This window comes from Lagenorhynchus albirostris, chromosome 20 (assembly GCF_949774975.1).
Source record: "Lagenorhynchus albirostris chromosome 20, mLagAlb1.1, whole genome shotgun sequence".
Classification (NCBI taxonomy): Eukaryota; Metazoa; Chordata; class Mammalia; order Artiodactyla; family Delphinidae; genus Lagenorhynchus; species Lagenorhynchus albirostris.
The window spans coordinates 25,813,122-25,833,800 of NC_083114.1; positions in this window are offsets into that span (position 1 = coordinate 25,813,122).

The following is a 20,679-nucleotide window of genomic DNA, read 5'->3' on the forward strand; positions in this document are numbered from 1 at the left end:
AGTGTCACAATGTACTTGTCAAGGAGAGATTTCTGGACCTCCATTCCAATCCTGGCCACTGGTTGATATGCTCTAGAGCTGGGTTACAAAACCTGCTCTAAGTTGTTGCCCTCACAAGATTTTTCTGCATGTAGTCTGTGTTTAGTTTTGTCCTTCATCAGGGAAATGCAGGGAGCTCAGGAAAGCTGAAGAATATAATACCTAGGAGTCCAGGGATTTTCCTTTTCACATTATAGCAGTCAAGTTTCAATTCAAGAAGCAGAAACATGATAGCTAGCTAGCTAGCTAGCTAGATATAGATAGAGGATAAATAGAATCTTTTAAAGCAACCTGATTTTTTGGAACTGATCTGACATCCATAACTAAACCTCAATGTTATTACAAACTGATCTGATGGTTATAATTAAATCATATTGTTATGTTGGACATAATCTCACAGAACACCTACTTCAAACAAGGTCACTGTGTAACACAAAATATCAAACATTCCCCTCTCATTAAATAAGTGACTACTACTTCTTTACTAAGGAGAGCTTAATCCCTCCTTTTGTATACACCCCAAAATTGCTTCTGCCTTCCAATAACATGCGATTTATTTTGAACCTCTGCTTCTTTAGACCTTCCCCAAATTTACTCAACCAAAACCCTAATCCTGCAATAGATATTTCTGATATTTTCTTACTGAGATACCCCACATTTTTCCATGGTATATAGTCTCTCTCACTTCAATGAGTAATAAACACTTCTTCAAATTAGGTATTCCTGTGGTCTTTGGCTGAAGAGCATTGACTATACATTCTCTCTCTACATAGATATACAATTGACCCTTGAACAGTACAGGTCCATTTATATGTGGAGTTTTTTTCAATAAATATGTACTAAAAGTTTGGTTGAATCTGCAGATTGTCTACTGCACAGATGGTTGGTGCTCCTAACCCCCACATTGTTTAAGGGTCAACTGCATATATACAGAAAGATAGATATGGATATAGATAGATAGATGAATTTATTTTTGTAACAGTTATTTGACCTTACACAATTATGAAAGCTGGTTTAATAGTCTCTGTAATGCTGTTATCTTCCCATCTGATGCTGGATCTTGAAGTGCATAGGGCAGGCAGTTGGGAAAGAAAGGTGGGTGAGAGCAAGAGCAAGCTGATCATTGGTGACAGCAATATGAACTCATGTTTAGCTTAATATAGATACCGATGGTTACATATAGAAATATTTATAGATATGCCTCTACACACTGGTTAGTATATACACAAATATCTTCTGGCCCAATCAGTTGTGAGGGCCAAGAAGCAAAAACACCTCAGTAACAAGGAGGGCACCTAGGAACCAGATCTTGGTTTCTAGTACCATTCTCTAATAAAAGTAACCAGAGGGATTCCCTGGTGGCGCAGTTGTTGAGAGTCCGCCTGCCGATTCAGGGGACATGGGTTCGTTCCCCGTTCCGGGAAGATCCCACATGCCACGGAGCGGCTGGGCCCGTGAGCCATGGCCGCTGAGCCTGCGCGTCCGGAGCCTGTGCTCCGCAACTGGAGAGGCCACAACAGTGAGAGGCCCACGTACCGCAAAAAAAAAAGAAAAGAAAGTAACCAGAGCTCCTTGGAAAAATGGCTTATTCTAGCACTGGGCAGAAAATATACAATACAAGCCTGAAGTATCTTTTAACTCCAAAAAATAAGAAAGTTCTCCCCAAAAATCACTCTGTTGGAGATATGTTAAAGAGATATAGGAGCCACTGAAATAGCTCCTGATAGACAACATTGGAACACTTTGGGCAACAAAATAAAGTGGTATTGAATTATAATCCCAAAAATAAAATAAATATTTATGAGTCCATACTAATACAAGTAAATTATTGAACAAAAAACAAATGGGGGAGAATAGACAAATCTCTCATGTAGAAGGATCCCAAATAATAGATGTTGCTCTTCTGCATTGAAAGAGGTAGAGCCTAACTAGCACTCCTAAGTCTGAGTTGAGACTAGTGGCCTTCTTTCAAAGAATACAGTGTAGAAGGGAGAAGGAAAAAGAGTAACTTTACAGTGGACAAGCTCGACAAATACTACCACAAGCCAAGATATAAAAGCTAACAACAGTTGATAAGTCTGTATGCTTGAAATCATGTGATGAGAATGCTACTTTACTTCTGTGTTCTTCCCCAGATCTCGTTACTCTAGAATAATTATGAGAAAGAAAAATCAGAAAATTCAAATAACAGGACTTTCTACAAAATTCCTGACCAATAATCCTCAAAACTGCTAAAGTTACCAAAAACAAGGATAATTTGAAGAACTGTTATAACCAAGAGGAGCCTAAGGACTTATCACTACTAAGTGTAATTGTGGTATTCTGGTTGCAAACAGGAAGCAAAAAGAGAACACTACTGAAAAAAAGTGAAGAAATCTGAATAAAGTATGCATTTCAGTTAATATAATGTATCAGTATTGGTTTATTAACTGTGACAAATATACGATACTAATGTAAGATAATAATTGGGAAAATTGGTTGTGTGGTATATAGAAATCCTAACTTCACAATAATTTTGAAAATCTGAAAGCATTCTAAAATTAAGTTTATTTAAAAAAAGAAAGAATGATATAGAACCTACAGCATGAGCTGTGGCCCACAAAGATGGACTGAGACTTGCGTCAGTTCTCGTTGCCCTTGACCTTGTTGGCATGTGTGTCCAGACCATGTGTGGTTAGGTCTTCACCATGGAGGGACAGGCACACGCTCAGGAGTCAGAGAAGCTGGAGGAGGATCCTGAGAAAGACTTAAATGCACTTTAAGGTATTTATGATAAATGTTCATCATCTCTTTGGAACAGATTTTGATAGAAAGAGGGCAGCTGAGCCATTGTGAGTTTAAGAGTCCCTGAGAGTGAGTAGGAGGGAAGTGGGAACAGAGCTAGAAAATGGACATGAGAGAAGACAGGTTTCGGCCAGATGCCAAGGCCCAGCACTAATCCCAAAACAAAGAAAATTTTCCTCTCATGGATAAAACTGTTTATTTTAACCTAATAAATATCGATATTAGTATTTGTTAAGGATCTCACTCAAGAATGACCATTGTGTTTTAATAGTTAACGTAAAATTTAATGATAGCTTGGTTATTTCCCAAAAGCAAGTCACAGCTAGGAATTTATCTATTTGATTCAATCAAAACAAGTGTTGAATTTTAATTTTACATCCTGACTCAAAAATACAACAGCTGGCCTAAAGTCACTTCTTTTCTGCCTTCTTTGTCATTGAGGCAATAGAAGCTTATTGACTCTTTTAAACTGTGATCTTCTTAAATTGCCTGAGACTGTCTCTCAACTAGACTGTACAAGTTTTAAGACAAGGAATCTCACAGCTTGTTTTCATCACTTCATCCTCAGCAACTTGCAGAGTGTCCAGCACACAGGAGGGTCTGGTAAATACTTGTTGAATGAATGATTTAACAGAGTGGGTGAATTTGCAAATAAAAATATTAATATTACTATAGTAGTATCATGGTTTAATGGAAAGATCATGAGCTTCAGAGTCAGGCAACTCCACCACTTGGGTGTTGAACAAATTATTTAACACCTAAACTGAAAGCACATATAATCTACACTCTGATGACTCATAGTTTTACACCTTTAGCCCAAACTACTTCTCTGAACTACAGTTCTGTGCATCCAGTTGCTTGCTTTACATCTCCATTTGGACACCTAGTAGACTTGGCAAACTCAGCATGTCCAAAATTGAGCTCCAGAGGAGCTCCTCCCCCATAAAAATAGCTTTTTATGGACTGTTCCACATTTATTAATGCCTACTCCATTCTTCTAATTTCTTACACCAAATATTTGATATCATCTTTAATCCTTCACTTTTTTTCAAACTCTTCAACTGGTTCATCAGCAAATTTTGTTATATCTAATTTTCAAAATATTTATTATTTGACCATTTCCCACCATCCTTACTGCCATCACTCTGACCTAAGCCACTATCACTTCTCACCATGATTATTGCAATAGTGTCTTACTGATCTCCCTGCTTCTGTCATTGTACTCCCCGAAGCCTGTACTCAAAACAGTAGTGTGAACAAAGATTGTTGCCTGCATATCAGTAAACAAAGGATGTTGTAGCCATCAAGCCACCAACAACTGTAGCCACCCCCAACAGTGCACCCTGAGGGAATTCAAACTGGAGTAGAACAGGAAACTGGCCCTAGATAGTTAAGGTGCATATCGAAGGAATAATTACATTAAGCTGAGGCTCTTGCATTTTCCAATACATAGAAAAGTGTCTGTTTTTTCTGTAATTAGCAGTAATCTTTTGATGTTCTACTCTCTGTGTTTTTTGGCAAAAACTCCTCCTCTGTATTCTGGATCCTCCCTTACCTCTTTGAAACAGTCCCTCAGAGCTATCTGAGAGGCTGTCTTCCCGGTGCAAGTCCTCAGTGATGCCCCAAATAAAACATAATGCTCTACTTCTAGGTTGTGCATTTTTTTTTCAGTTGATAGTAGCCACATTTATCTCCTTAAAAACATAAGTCATAATTGTGTTTCTATTCAGAGAAAAGGACAAAAAGCCAAAGTTCTTACTAAGGGGTATGATACCCCATAAAATCTGCCCCTCTTATCCCTTGCTTTACTTCTATGATTTATCTCCTATTAGTTTGTCCCTTATTCACTGAGTCTAGCCACAATGGCTTCCTTAGAGTTCAATTTCATCTGCAACAAACTAAGGATAATGATAAAATACCTAATCTAGGTTTTATCAAAGGTAGTAAATGAAATAATGTATATAGAGTTTGGCTCAGAGCTTGCTTCTGGGAAGCACATCATCACCATCATCATTGCCATTATTAGTGCTTCCCAAAGAAGAATTATTCAAAGATAGTATGTTCATCTTTATCACTGACCTCTGTAACCATATGACTAAAAGTCACTTTCAACTGCTTACCAAAGTCAAGTTTATTCTCCTAGGTTAAAAAAAATTGTCGTAAATTTATTTCCTTAAAAGTTTTCTTGAGGCTCAAGAAGGACTTCCGAAATGCATTTTCAAAATTATTCTGAATTTCAGAAACAACACTTGCAAAACACTATTTGGCTGGGTAAACATTCAATTGATCGCATAAGTTCCAATGCTTATTGTTAAAAATCAGCTCTTACTTCAATCATGCTTTATATAACAGACAGTGTAATATATTTGATTCATATTTTAATAATATTGTGAACAGCTAGCAATAAATAGGACAAATTTAGGTAATGCCTTTGTTTTCTTTCTGAGAAGTTTTTGAAAGATGGGAGCAAGTGGAAGTTTTTGTTGCTACCATTGTTTTTGCTGTTTATTTGTTTGTTTTTAAGTTTCCCTTTGTGTTTGGCTTCAGAAATTGAAAATAATTCTGACACCAGTTTTATCCTGCTATAAAAATGGTGAGCTTGAGAAATAAAATTTCTTTATACTTTTACCATTGATTTATTTAAAACTGGGATAAGAATCTTTGTCTCTGTGCTTTATAGTATTATTCCAAATTTTAAGAGATGTTTGGAAATATCAATTCATATGATTTGAAGAAAGATCCCTTGATCATTGGCCTATCACTGGTGGACCACCATCATGTTTCTCACCCAATAGCAGTCCTTTGGGTAGGAGATTCACTTTCCTGTACTGATGACTTCCTAGGCAGACCAGTGTTCTCTTACATGGAGCTACACAAACTGCTCAGGTTCTTTTCAATGGCCTCCAAAGGCCCAGAGACCTTGAGTTAGAAGGGATTTTGCCCACAACCTCTTCCCTTCTTTTGTGTTATTCCATCAGGCTTCCCACATTCAGAAACCTCAAGTCAAAAATAGCCACAGTGTCCCTGCAAGTCTCCTCAGTGCAGAGTCTGCATGTCAAAATATTTCATGTTTAAGACCCATCTCTCTCTCTCTCCATAAAACATAAGTTTCAGGCACACACAAAATTTTTTGTTTTTTAAAATGTTTTCCTTGGTGTATTCATCATATCTAGAATAGTGAATGTAGACTGAATGAATGAATCTTTCCCCCTATAGAACATGTAGGATCCATGTAATTTTAGTATCTATCACTCTGTTAATGTTACATGAGGGAAATCCAAGAAATTACCTTGATTTGGAGATTTTGAGAAATCTTCCAAAGGTCATATGTGTGGGTATTGTATGATACAAAATGTCAAAGCCTTGCAAGAAAAAAAAACTAAAGAAAATTATAAAGGACAAAGATCACCATGGGGTTTACAGAAAATATCTTATTGTTACAGTCGCCTATTTTAAGCTGATAACAATTCAATTTCACTTGCATACAAAAACTGTACATTTTTCCTTCTCTGCTCACATTATATGTTATTGATGTCACAATTTACATCTAATCATTTTGTGTATTCATTAACATAATTTAGTTATGGTTATTTTTAATACTTTTGTCTTTTAACCTTTTATACTAGAATTAAAAGTTATGTACCCACTACCATTACAGTAACACAGTATTCTGTATTTGTCTAAATATTTACCTTTACCAATGAGTTTTATACTTTCTTATGCTATCACTCAATGAGACCAGAGCTCTGGGACACTGAGGGTCCACCACCACAGCAAGCATTGTGAGCGATAACAGCATTGCTACATTTTCCTCACAAGATGAGATGGAAAAGCAGCCAGAAGAGTGAATTTGATAATGAAAAGCACAAAGATATAGTTCCTGGAACCTGAATGGGAAGAGATGGGGTAGCTGGACATGCACTGATCACACAATTACAAATATGTAGCAACCTCTTCTCTACCCAATATCCTAAATCTTCATCAATTAATCACTACATATCACATGAACAGTTGAATTTTGTAAAACTGTTTAAAATAAAATTATTTATATAAACGAAGACCCATAAAAAAAATTTATCCAGGGTCTGCACATCCCAGGGCTGTCCCTTCCATATTAGTCACAAATTGTAATCATGGTGTGCAAACAATTGTGTCGCCTGATATACCATAAATATTTATGTTATAGTGCAAGGATTTCCTAGCCCCTTTTATAATGGCTTCATAACAGTACAGGAAGTGGATCTAGCACAATTTGCATAATAATCCTCATAATATTCAACAGTTTATTTGGTAGTGAATTCATTTCTGCTTGACCTTTCAGTTTTCCCCTCATTAATTTGGTTTTCCCTTGAAAGTTGTTTTTTCCCTTATTTGTTTATTTTGATTTTCTCTACTGTTGTTTTAATTTCTTTTGTAAGGTTTGTTCCTCCATTAATGACTTTGTTATTTATAGTTATTATTTTGTTTCAGTCTTTGGCTTTACTCTATATACTTAAATTTCTCTTCACATCATAAATTGACAGCCTGATCCTGCGGTGGCTTCTCCTATTAGACAACCTTCTCTCCTATTAGACATCCATTTGGCATTTTCTTTTTTTTTCTGGTTTTAATTCCAATTTGCACTGGTTCTACTTCTGCCAAATTTTGAACTCTTCAGAAATTAACTTTGGTTACTATTATAATGCAATCTGTATTTTATTCTATGGTGAAATTGTAATTTCTTTCCCTTAACTCACTCAAGTTCAGGAACCCTCTTCTAAGCCTTGACTACAGGAAATTCTCATCCATTTTTAAAACTCATGCTCAGATATTACTTCTATGAGGCCTTCCCTGCCCTTACTCTCAGGCAAAATTATTTCCTCAATTGTCTGATGCCTCTGGTTTATGAATATCTCTTTTACTATGTATCTGTGTCTCACTGTCTAGACTGGGCCTCTGAGTATAGGAGACTGGTCTTGCCAGTTGGTTGTATCTCTAACACTTAGCACAACTTAGAGTAAGGGCATAGCTGGTCAATGGATACCTCTCTTTGTAGCTGTTCCTTAGAAGAAAAACAAAAATTCAAATCTATTTTCCACTCTGGTTGCATTCTTGTTCATTTTACTTAATTTTCATTGTAATTATAATCAACCACAAAGTACAATCATTCATGCATCTCCTTCTGAGATTAAAGAGATTTTAATAGTTTGTACTCTTTGCTTTTCACATCTCCTTAGTTTAAAATAAATGAAACATTATAAATATAATTAAAGCCTTCATTCCTCCTTTCCTCCTTCCCTCCCTTTCCAGGGCAAATGTCCTGATGTTGGTGTATATAATTCTCATGCTTGCTTTTTGACATTTAAAATATAGATAAGATCTATAAACAATTTCTATTGCTGTGTTATGTGTTTTAAAAAATCTCAAAATTATATTGAGTAGAAAAAATGTGATAATTTTTTTTTTTTTTTTTTTTTGCTGTACACGGGCCTCTCACTGTTGTGGCCTCTCCCGCTGCAGAGCACAGGATCCGGATGAGCAGGCTCAGCAGCCATGGCTTACAGGCCCAGCCGCTCCACAGCATGTGGGATCTTCCCAGACCGGGGCACGAACCCGTGTTCCCTGCATCAGCAGGAGGACTCTCAACAACTGCGCCACTAGGGAAGCCCAAAATGTGAAAAATTTTACCACTACTTTCCATTTTTAGACTTGCATTTTAACATGTATGAACAAGAAAAGTAAACAAACAAATAAACCAATAAATAAACCTTCATTCCTATAATCTCACTGGCTATATCCAAGCTTCTAACATCATAAGTAATTTTTTGCTTATCTATGTCATGTATTAGTTAGGGTTCTCCAGAAAAACAGAAACTGTATGGTGTGTATGTATGTGTACAAAGAGATTTATTATAAGGAATTGGTTCACGTGATTATGGAGGCTGGTTAAGTCCAAAATCCACAGAGTGGACAAGCAGGCTGAAGACACAGAAAAGCCACAGTTCCAGTTTGTTTCTGAAGGTTGTCTGCTGTACAATCAGGAAGAGCAGATGTTGTAAATGAAGTCTGAAGGAAGTCTGCTGGAGTCTCTTCCTCAGGGGATGTCAATCCTCTTGTTCTATTCAGGCCTTCAACTGATTGGATGAGACACACTCACATCCTGGAGAGCATCTGCTTTACTCAACTTACACAGATTTAAATGTTAATCCCATCTGAAAACACCCACAATAATGTTTGACCAATATCTGGGTACCTCATGGCCCAGCCAAGTTTAAACATAAATTAACCATCACACTTGCCAAAATTTGTTTTCTTAGTTTCTTGTGTTCAGGAGAGGTGTGCCATGGCTGAAACATATTTCTTTCAGAAGATAGAGCCTCATATCTAATAGTCACTGTAACCTTAATGATAGTCATAGATCTCCTCATTCCCAATCTTGTATTTTTCCCTGTACATTACAAGTAATGAATAAATCCATCCTGATACATCTTTCTTCATTTAACTAATAGGAACGAATAAAACCCAATTTTTTACATGAAATAATTACCATTCCTCAAATTGTTCTGTTTCTCATGTGAATGTTCCTTCTGGTTCTTTTATGTCAGTAAACCTTAGGTAAAACCTTAGCCTTCTGCAGCCTTGTGCTCTATGTCACTCATGCCTAATTGAAGTGATGTTTAAACCAGTATGTGAGGTTTTAATGAATCCTTAAAGCTTTCCTTCAAGCAAACATTACTACTTGAAGTTTTACTTCACTTATGTTTGTATGATTTTAATTAGTTCTCCAAGGCTGCTTCCTTTGAACTTTCTCTTTGACTCTACCAATTCTCCTGCCATTTTTTTTTTACATCTTTATTGGGGTATAATAGCTTTACAATGGTGTGGTAGTTTCTGCTTTATAACAAAGTGAATCAGTTATACATATACATATGTTCCCATATCTCTTCCCTCTTGTGTCTCCCTCCCTCCCACCCTCCCTATCATACCCCTCTAGGTGGTCACAAAGCACCAAGCTGATCTCCCTGTGCTATGCAGCTGCTTCCCACTAGCTATCTATTTTAAATTTGGTAGTGTATATATGTCCATGCCACTCTCTCACTTTGTCACAGCTTACCCATCCCCTTCACCATATCCTCAAGTCCATTCTCTAGTAGGTCTGTATCTTTATTCCTGTCTTACCCATAAGTTCTTCATGACATTTTTTTTCTTAAATTCCATATATATGTGTTAGCATACAATATTTGTCTTTCTCTTTCTGACTTACTTCACTTTGTATGACAGACTCTAGGTCCATCCACCTAACTAAAAACAACTCAATTTCGTTTCTTTTTATGGCTGAGTAATATTCCATTGTATATATGTGCCATATCTTCTTTATCCATTCATCCAATGATGGACACTTAGGTTGCTTCCATCTCCTGGCTATTGTAAATAGAGCTACAATGAACATTTTGGTACATGACTCTTTTTGAATTATGGTTTTCTCAGGGTATATGCCCAGTAGTGGGATTGCTGGGTCATATGGTAGTTCTATTTGTAGTTTTTTAAGGAACCTCCGTACTGTTCTCCATAGTGGCTGAACCAATTCACATTCCCACCAGCAGTGCAAGAGTGTTCCCTTTCTCCACACCCTCTCCAGAATTTATTGTTTCTAGATTTTTTGATGATGGCAATCTGACTGCTGTGAGATGATATCTCATTGTAGTTTTGATTTGCATTTCTCTAATGATTAATGATGTTGAGCATTCTTTCATGTGCTTGTTGGCAGTCTGTATATCTTCTTTGGAGAAATGTCTATTTAGGTCTTCTGCCCATTTTTGGATTGGGTTGATTGTTTTTTTGATATTGAGCTGCATGAGCTGCTTGTAAATTTTGGAGATTAATCCTTTGTCAGTTGATTCATTTGCAAATATTTTCTCCCATTATGAGGGTTGTCTTTTGGTCTTGTTTATGGTTTCCTTTGCTGTACAAAATCTTTGAAGTTTCATTAGGTCCCATTTGTTTATTTTCATTTTTATTTCCATTTCTCTAGGGGGTGGGTCAAAAAGGACCTTGCTGTGATTTATGTCATAGAGTGTTCTGCTTATGTTTTCCTCTAAGAGTTTGATAGTTTCTGGCCTTACATTTATGTCTTTAATCCATTATGAGCTTATTTTTGTGTATGGTGTTAGGGAGTGATCTAATCTCATACTTTTACATGTACCTGTCCAGTTTTCCCAGCACCACTTATTGAAGAGGCTGTCCTTTCTCCACTGTACATTCCTGCCTCCTTTATCAAAGATAAGTTGACCATATGTGTGTGGGTTTATCTCTGAGCTTTCTATCCTGTTTCATTGATCTTTATTTATGTTTTTGTGCCAGTACCATACTGTCTTGATTACTGTAGCTTTGTAGTATAGTCTGAAATCAGGGAGCCTAACTCAGGCAGCTCCATTTTTTGTTCTCAAGGTTGTTTTGGCTATTCCAGGTCTTTTGTGTTTCTATACAAATTGTGAAATTTTTTGTTCTAGTTCTGTGAAAAATGCCAGTGGTAGTTTCATAGGGATTACATTGAATCTGTAGATTGCTTTGGGTAGTAGAGTCATTTTCACAATGTTGATTCTTCCAATCCAAGAACATGGTATATCTCTCCATCTATTTGTATCATCTTTAATTTCTTTCATCAGTGTCTTATAATTTTCTGCATACAGGTCTTTTGTCTCCTTAGGTAGGTTTATTCCTAGATATTTTATTCTTTATGTTGCAATGGTAAATGGGAGTGCTTTCTTGATTTCACTTTCCGATTTTTCATCATTAGTGTATCGGAATGCCAGAGATTTCTGTGCATCAATTTTGTATCCTGCTATTTTACCAAATTCATTGATTAGTTCTAGTAGTTTTCTGGTAACATCTTTAGGATTCTCTATGTATAATATCATGTTATCTGCAAACAGTGACAGCTTTACTTGTTCTTTTCTGATTTGGATTCCATTTCTTTCCTTTTCTTCTCTGATTGCTGTTGCTAAAACTTCCAAAACTATGTTGAATAAGAGTGCTGAGAATGGGTAACCTTGTCTGTTCCTGATCTTAGTGGAAATGGTTTCAATTTTTCAGCATTGAGGATGACGTTGGCAGTGGGTTTGTCATATATGGCCTATATTATGTTGAGGAAAGTTCCCTCTATGCCTACTTTCTGCAGGCTTTTTATCAGAAATGGGTGTTGAATTTTGTCGAAAGCTTTCTCTGCATCTATTGAGATGATCATATGGTTTTTCTCCTTTAATTTTTTAATATGGTTTATCACATTGATTGATTTGCGTATATTGAACAATCCTTGCATTCCTGGATAAAAGTCATTTGATAATGGTGTACTATCCTTTTAATGTGCTGTTGAATTCTGCTTGCTAGTACTTTGTTGAGGACTTTTTCATCTATGTTCATCAGTGATATTGGCCTGTAGTTTTTTTCTTTGTGACATCCTTGTCTGGTTTTGGTATCAGGGTGATGGTGGCCTAGTTGAATGAGTTTGGGAGTGTTCCTCCCTTTGCTATATTTTGGAAGAGTTTGAGAAGGATAGGTGTTAGCTCTTCTCTAAATATTTGATAGAATTCACCTGTAAAGCCATCTGGTCCTGGGCTTTTGTTTGTTGGAAGATTTTTAATCACAGTTTCAATTTCAGTGCTTGTGATTGGTCTGTTCATATTTTCTATTTCTTCCTGATTCAGTCTTGGTAGTTTGTTCATTTCTATGAATTTGTCCATTTCTTCCAGGTTGTCCATAATATTGGCATATAGCTGCTTGTAGTAATCTCTCATGATGTTTTTTTTATTTCTGCAGTGTCAATTGTTACTTCTTCTTTTTCATTTCTAATTCTATTGATTTGAGTCTTCTCCCTTTTTTTCTTGATGAGTCTTGCTAGTGGTTTATCTATTTTGTTTATCTTCTCAAAGAACTAGCTTTTAGTTTTATTGATTTTTGCTATTGTTTCCTTCATTTCTTTTTCATTTATTTCTGATCTGATCTTTATGATTACTTTCCTTCTGCTAACTTTGGGATTTTTTTGTTCATCTTCCTCTACTTGCTTTAGGTGCAAGGTTAGGTTGTTTATTTGAGATGTTTCCTGTTTCTTAAGGTAGGATTGTATTGCTATAAACTTCCCCCTTAGAACTGCTTTTGCTGCATCCCATAGGTTTTGGGTCATTATGTCTCCATTGTCAATTGTTTCTAGGTATTTTTTGATTTCTTCTTTATTTTCTTCAGTGATCACTTCATTATTAAGTAGTGTATTGTTTAGACTCCATGTGTTTGTATTTTTTACGGATCTTATCCTGTAATTGATATCTAGTCTCATAGCATTGTGGTCCAAAAAGATACTTGATACAATTTCAATATTCTTAAATTTACCAAGGTTTGATTTGTGACCCAAGATATGGTCTATCCTGGAGAATGTTCCATGAGCACTTGAGAAAAATGTATATTCTGTTGGTTTTGGATGGAATGTCCTATAAATTTCAATTAAGTCCATCCTGTTTAATGTATCATTTAAAGCTTGTGTTTCCTTATTTATTTTCATTTTGGATGGTCTGTCCATGGGTGAAAGTGGGGTGTTAAAGTCCCCTACTATGAATGTGTTACTGTCGATTTCCCCTTTTATGGCTGTTAGTATTTGCCTTACGTATTGAGGTGCTCCTATGTTGGGTGCATAAATATTTACAATTGTTATATCTTCTTCTTGAATTGATCCCTTAATCATTATGTAGTGTCCTTCTTTGTCTCTTCTAATAGGATTTATATTAAAATCTATTTTGTCTGATATGAGAATTGCTACTCCAGCTTTCTTTTGGTTTCCTTTTGCATGGAATATCTTTTTCCATCTCCGTACTGTCAGTCTGTATGTACCTCTAGGTCTGAAGTGGGTCTCTTGTAACAGCATATATATCAGTCTTTTTTTGGTATCCATTCAGCCAGTCTGTGTCTTTTGGTGGGAGCATTTAATTCTTTTACATTTAAGTAATTATCAATATGTATGTTTCTATTACCATTTTCTTAATTGTTTTGGGATTGTTATTGTAGGTCTTTTCCTTCTCTTGTGTTTCTTGCCTAGAGAAGTTCCTTTAGCATTTGCTGTAGAGCTGGTTTGGTGGTGTTGAACTGTCTCAGCTTTTGCTTGTCTGTAAAGGTTTTAATTTCTCCATCAAATCTGAATGAGATCCTTGCTGGGTAGACTAATCTTGGTTGTAGGTTTTTCTCCTTCATCACTTTAAATATGTCCTCCCAGTCCCTTCTGGCTTGCAGAGTTTCTGCTGAAAGATCAGCTGTTAACCTTATGGGGTTTCCCTTGTGTGTTATTTGTTGTTTTTCCCTTGCTGCTTTTAATGTGTTTTCTTTGTATTTAATTTTTGATAGTTTGATTAATATGTGTCTTGGCGTGTTTCTCCTTGGATTTATCCTGTATGGGACTCTCTGTGCTTCCTGGACTTGATTAACTATTTCCTTTCCCATATTAGGGAAGTTTTCAACTATAATCTCTTCAAATATTTTCTCAGTCCCTTTCTTTTTCTCTTCTTCTTCTGGAACCCCTATAATTCAAATGTTGGTGTGCTTAATGTTGTCTCAGAAGTCTCTGAGACTGTTCTCAGTTATTTTCATTCTTGTTTTCTTTATTCTGCTCTGTAGTAGTTATTTCCACTATTTTGTTTTCCAGGTCACTTATCTATTCTTCTGCCTCAGTTATTGTGCTATTGATCTCATCTAGAGTATTTTTAATTTCATTTATTTTGTTGTTCATCGTTTCTTGTTTCATCTTTAGTTCTTCTACTTCCTTGTTAAATGTTTCTCGCATTTTGTCTGTTCTATTTCCAAAATTTTGGATCATCTTTACTATAGTTATTCTGAATTCTTTTTCAGGTAGACTGCCTATTTCCTTTTCATTTGTTAGGTCTGGTGGGTTTTTATTTTGCTCCTTTGTCTGCTGTGTTTTTCTGTCTTCCCATTTTGCTTATCTTACTGTGTTTGGGGTCTCCTTTTTGCAGGCTGCAGGTTCCTAGTTCCTGTTGCTTTTGGTGTCTGTCCTCAGTGACTAAAGTTGGGTCAGTGGGTTGTGTAGGCTTCCTTGTGGAGGGGACTAGTGCCTGTGTTCTGGTGGATGAGGCTGGATCTTGTCTTTCTGGTGGGCAGGTCCATGTCTGGTGGTGTGTTTTGGGGTGTCTGTGGACTTATTATGATTTTAGGCAGCCTCTTTACTAATGGGTGTGGTTGTGTTCCTGTCTTGCTAGTTGTTTGGCATAGGGTGTCCAACACTGTAGCTTGCTGGTTGTTGAGTGAAGCTGGGTGCTGGTTTTGAGATGAAGATCTCTGGAAGATTTTTGCCTTTTGATATTATGTGGAGCTGGGATATCTCTTGTGGACCAGTGTCCTGAAGCTGGCTCTCCCACCTCAGAGGCATAGCACTGACTCCTGGCTGCAGCACCAAGAGCCTTTCATCCACACAGCTCAGAATAAAAGGTAGAAAAAGTAGAAAGAAAGAAAGAAAGAAAGAGGATAAAATAAAGTAAGATAAAATAAAATATAGTTATTAAAATAAAAAATAATTATTAAGAAAAAAAAAACAGGGATGGATAGAACCCTAGGACAAATGGTGAAAGCAAAGCTATACAGACAGAATCTCACACAGAATCATGCACATACACACTCACAAAAAGAGGTAAGGGGGAAAAAAATAAATAAATCTTGCTCTCAAAGTCCACCTCCTCAAATTGGGATGATTCGTTGTCTATTCATGTATTCCACAGATGTAGGGTACATCAAGTTGATTGTGGAGCTTTATTTAATCTGCTGCTTCTGAGGCTGCTGGGAGAGATTTCCCTTTCTCTTCTTTGTTCTTACAGCTCCCAGGGACTCAGCTTTGGATTTGACCCCACCTCTGCATGTAGCTCACTGGAGGGCATCTGTTCTTCGCTCAGACAGGACAGGGTTAAAGGAACAGCTGCTTCAGGGGCTCTGGCTCACTCAGGCCAAGGGAAGGGAGGGGTGTGGATGCAGGGCGAGCCTGTGGTGGCAGAGGCTGGCAGGACGTTGCACCAGTCTGAGGCACGCCGTGCATTCTCCAAGGGAAGTTGTCCCTGGATCCCAGGACCCTGGCAGTGGCGGGCTGCACAGGCTCCCCGAAAGGGAGGTGTGGATAGGGACCTGTGCTCGCACATAGGTTTCTTGGTGGTGGCAGCAGCAGTCTTAGCATCTTAACGTCTCATGCCCATCTCTGGGGTCAGCGCTGATAGCCGCGACTCATGCCCGTCTCTGTAGCTCCTTTAAGCAGCACTTTTAATCCCCTCTTCTCATGCACCAGGAAACAAAGAGGGAAGAAAAAGTCTCTTGCCTCTTCGGCAGGTCCAGACTTTTCCCCCGGACTCCCTCCCAGCTAGCCGTGTTGCACTAACCCCCTGCAGGCTGTGTTCACGCCGCCAACCCCAGTCCTCTCCCTGTGCTCCTACCGCAGCCTGAGCCTCAGCTCTCAGACCCACCCACCCCAGCAGATGAGCAGACAAGCCTCCCGGGCTTGTCGGCACCAATCCTCTGTGCAGGAATCTCTCCACTTTTCCCTCCTCACCCCTGTTGCTGTGCTCTCCTCCACGGCTCCGAAGCGTCCCCCCTCCGCCACCTGCAGTCTCCGCCCATGAAGGGGCTTCCTAGTGTGTGGAAACCTTTCCTCCTTCACAGATCCCTCCCACTGGTGCAGGTCCCGTCCCTATTCTTTTGTCTCTGTTTATTCTTTTTTCTTTTGCCTTACCCAGGTACGTGGGGAGTTTTGTGACTTTTGGGAAGTCTGAGGTCTTCTGCCAGTGCTCAGTAGGTGTTCTGTAGGAGTTGTTCCACGTGTAGATGTATTTCTGTTGTATCTGTGGAGAGGAAGGTGGTCTCCACGTCTTACTCTTCTGCCATCTTCCCCTGACTCCCTGCCATTTTTCTTATATTCTAAGATGACTTCTATTGTAAGATGCACCGTGGATGAATAACAACTTTTCTTTTTCATGTGGGCGAGTGGACAGGACTGAATTAAATAGACATATTTTCTTTTATAAAATAAACTAGCTGCCAAAAGAATGTATTTATCTATGTAATTACATAGCACATTCTTTTTCAATATCACAGTCAAAATTTGAATAAAACTTCTTCTCCTTAGCCAGAGTCCAAAGAGTCTTCTCATTCTTTTCTAGCCACTGGCAGTTAGGAATAGCATCATAGTAAAAAGCTACTATTCATAACTTGTGCTTATGTCAATCTGGAAACTTTTTTTCTCTGGTCTTCTGTATGTATTTTATTTATGTTTGATTTTGGAATGCATGTAATGTAAACTACAGTAAATAATTTTGGAAATGTTACTTCTTTTCCTATGCTCTGGAATTCTGTCATCATAAAAATCAACAATTCCTTGTAGACTTGATGGAAAAGTACTAATAATACTGTTTGCAGGGTGATGTTTAGAACTATAACTTTTCAATTTTGTTTTCTGGTTATTTATTTAATCATATGTCTTGAGTTATTTCATTCAATTATTTATCGTTTAATCTAGGTGTCTAGATTTTTGGATTTAAATTCATATAAGTGTTATAGTCTTATTGCTAGGCCAGCATTTCATTTTGTTTTTAACTTGATTATCATCTTTTTGCCTACAATATCATGTTTTTCCCCTTTATGAAGAGTATGTTCCTTCTAATCTCTTTGATATTCTCTCCTTACCTACTTTATTGAATACTTAGCTTATTTATTTTAAATTTTTTGTTTGCTAATATGGTAGGAGAAATTTGCAGTGGTTTTTAGACGCACACACTTCATTCATCAGAATGGGACTGCTAAATCCAAAGGCTAAATCAAGACACACATTCATGGAACTAACAAATACAAATATTAAAAAGCTAATGAAGTTTTTTATTATTTTAATTGGTTCCAACTTGAGCAGAAAAGAAATCAAAGACACCACAATACAGTAGTGATGAACTGAACTCTTAGGATCTTAGTAGGTTTCACTTAATGAACACTATTTTCTTGGTATGTATGCTACATAAAAAAGATCTTGCACATTAATTAGAGCCCATCCTTATCTCCAACCACCTCCAAAATTGGTGCAATTGCAGGTGACAAGCATCACTGCTCATCCCACAAAAGCTGGAGCACTCCTTTAGACTACAAGACTTCACCGTGTGGATGGAAGGAGGAGGGGATGGCACATACAACCACTTTATCATAAAGGAATGAAGTTACCCTGAAAGAGAGACATGGACTTTGGTAGTAAGATAAGTCTGACAGAGAACGACAAAAACTGTGTGATCTTGATTATATGTAGAACCTAAAAAATCTGAACTCATAGAAATAGAAAGTAGAATGGTAATTGCCAGGGGCTGGGGGTGTGAGTGTGGGGAAATATTGGTCAAAGAGTACAAACTTCCATCTACAAGATAAATATATTGTGAGGATCTAAACTACAGCATATTGACTATAATTAATAATATCAGATTGTCTACTTGATGGTTGCTAAAATAGTAGATCTTAAGAGCTTACTATACACTCACATACAAAAAAGAAACTACGTAAGGTGATGGATGTGTTAACTGACTTTATTGTGGTAATAATTTAAAAATATTACATGTACCAAATCATCATGTTGTACAGCTTAAACTTACAGAATGTTATGTTAATTATATCTCAGTAAAGCTCGAAAAAAGATAAGCTAAATGAAGAGTAGATGTAAACAGGAGAGTACCTTGGGTTTCACCTTCAGGAACTAAGTTAGGGGTGGAGTTTACTGAAAAGACATACCTTTAGTCTCTAAGTGCTTCTTTATTGAGGTTCAAGGAAAATAACCCTAGCTATCTTTTCTTTCATCCTTAGGTAATACTGCCATAAACTGATGTGTGTGTTCATATTGTCTCCTTAGGGCCTTAAAAAAGTTTCTTAAAGACAATGATGATAAGGCTGAATCTTGAAAAAAACTAATGTTTTATCAATGTGGGTGAGGAAGAAAAGACATAAGAAAAGGAAAAGGTATAGACAAAGGTGCTGTCTTCCACTCTGAATACAAATTAGACTGAGAGAAAGACTCGGAGATGAGCAGATGGAAATAGAAATATCAGCTTTATTCCTGATGAAGGCTGTTCTGAAGGAAATGATGTAGATGTGTAATGACAAAACACTTTCTGATACTCTCATGTGGTAGACAACATCTGACATGTCTCCCAGTGGTGCTGGTATGCTCCAGTATATTTCTGATTTTCATGCCCTTGTGTAATCCCCTCTCCTTGAACATGGCCTGGGCAAGTGGCTTGCCTCTAATAGGTAGAGTACAGCAAGAATAAGATATCACTTTTTAGACTGGGTTATAATGAAGCTCTGACTTGCATCTGCTCTTCCTCTAATCTTTCTCTTCTTGGCTCTACTCTGCTTGCTTGCTCTGATGAAACAAGCTGCCTTGTTGAGAGCTGCCCTGTGGACAGACACATGTAGAAAGGACCTGAGAGTAGCTTCTGGCCAACAGCCAATAATGACATGAGTAAGCTGGGAAGTGGATCCTTCCCCAATTAGCCTTGAGATGACTGCAGCCCTGGACAGTACCTTGATTTCAACCCTTGAGAGGTAGTGAAGCAGAGGATAAGCCAAATCTGGATTGCTGATCCATGAAATTGTGAGATAGTAAATGATAAGTCACTAAGTTTGGGAGTAAGTTATTAGGCAGGAATAGATAACTAAAAACTTCTAGAAAGCACAGTCTCACCTGAAAAAGTTCATGTATGAGGAGAGAATCCCTATATCCAAGGAGAGACTGAGTCTGTAATAAAACAAGAAAGAGAACATACTGAGCCACAAGTCCCTGCTCCTATTTCCCAAATTCACCAATTAGATAAACATTACCTTTTCCCCCAGAAAGAATTATTTAAGAAGTAGAATTGTCCAAATATGACCCTATGTTGTTTGGGCAACAAGCTTGCTAGAATTTGAGAGCTCACCCTTCTCCCAGCTAAAGGAGAAGCCTTCACATTTAAATTCCCATGGAATCAGAACCAGCCTTTTCATGATCTAAGAGACTGCATCATTACAGACCTCAAGTTCCAGGTGCAGGGTAGCTGGCTTTTCCAGACAATATTGTAAACAGCAAGCAGGATAAATCCAGAATTCATAGTGACAAGTAATCTGTGTGTTTCTCCACTGACAAGGCCCCTTTCTCTTGCTTATCCTAAAGAGGCATTCATGGGGTTGGGGGTATTGTTTCACTGGAGCAGAACTCATTCTGGGTTTAGTTGATACCTGGGTTGGCATGCCCCTTATTGGGATAATGGGGAGAGTGAGAATTTCCTACAACTCTGTCCCTGGTTTATGAGAGATCCTTTTCCAATATAGTCTATTCCATAATTTATGCTGTGTTAAATTATGTAATCCATTCCAACCACTTGCATGACACTCCCTCACTCTCAGCAAGACAGAGAGGAGTAAGAGATGAAGATATGTCAGAAGTGTTTCTTCTGTAATTTTCCATCCATTAGAGTAGAAATGTAAGCAGAGAGTGTTAAGGATACCTTCCCCACCTCTTACATGCAAGTGCATGTGAACAAATACACCTACACACTTATCAATGAAAAGTAGAGAAATATGAAAAGTTAGGACAGATTTGAGAGAAACAGATGGGTCTGCAGGACAAAATAAAAAGGTAAGTTCAAGGACATGGTGTGGTAGAGTGTCAGAACGCCACATCAGTAGGGACAACCTATTGTAAAACTCCATGTTGCCCAACCCAGGAGGAGTGTTGCCCCTTGAGCTGTGCAGTGCAGTGGCCTTAGCAGAGCCCTTAGATGACATCAGTCACTCCTATTTCCTTCTCTCTCTTGACCTGTCTTATTTTAAGGATGATAA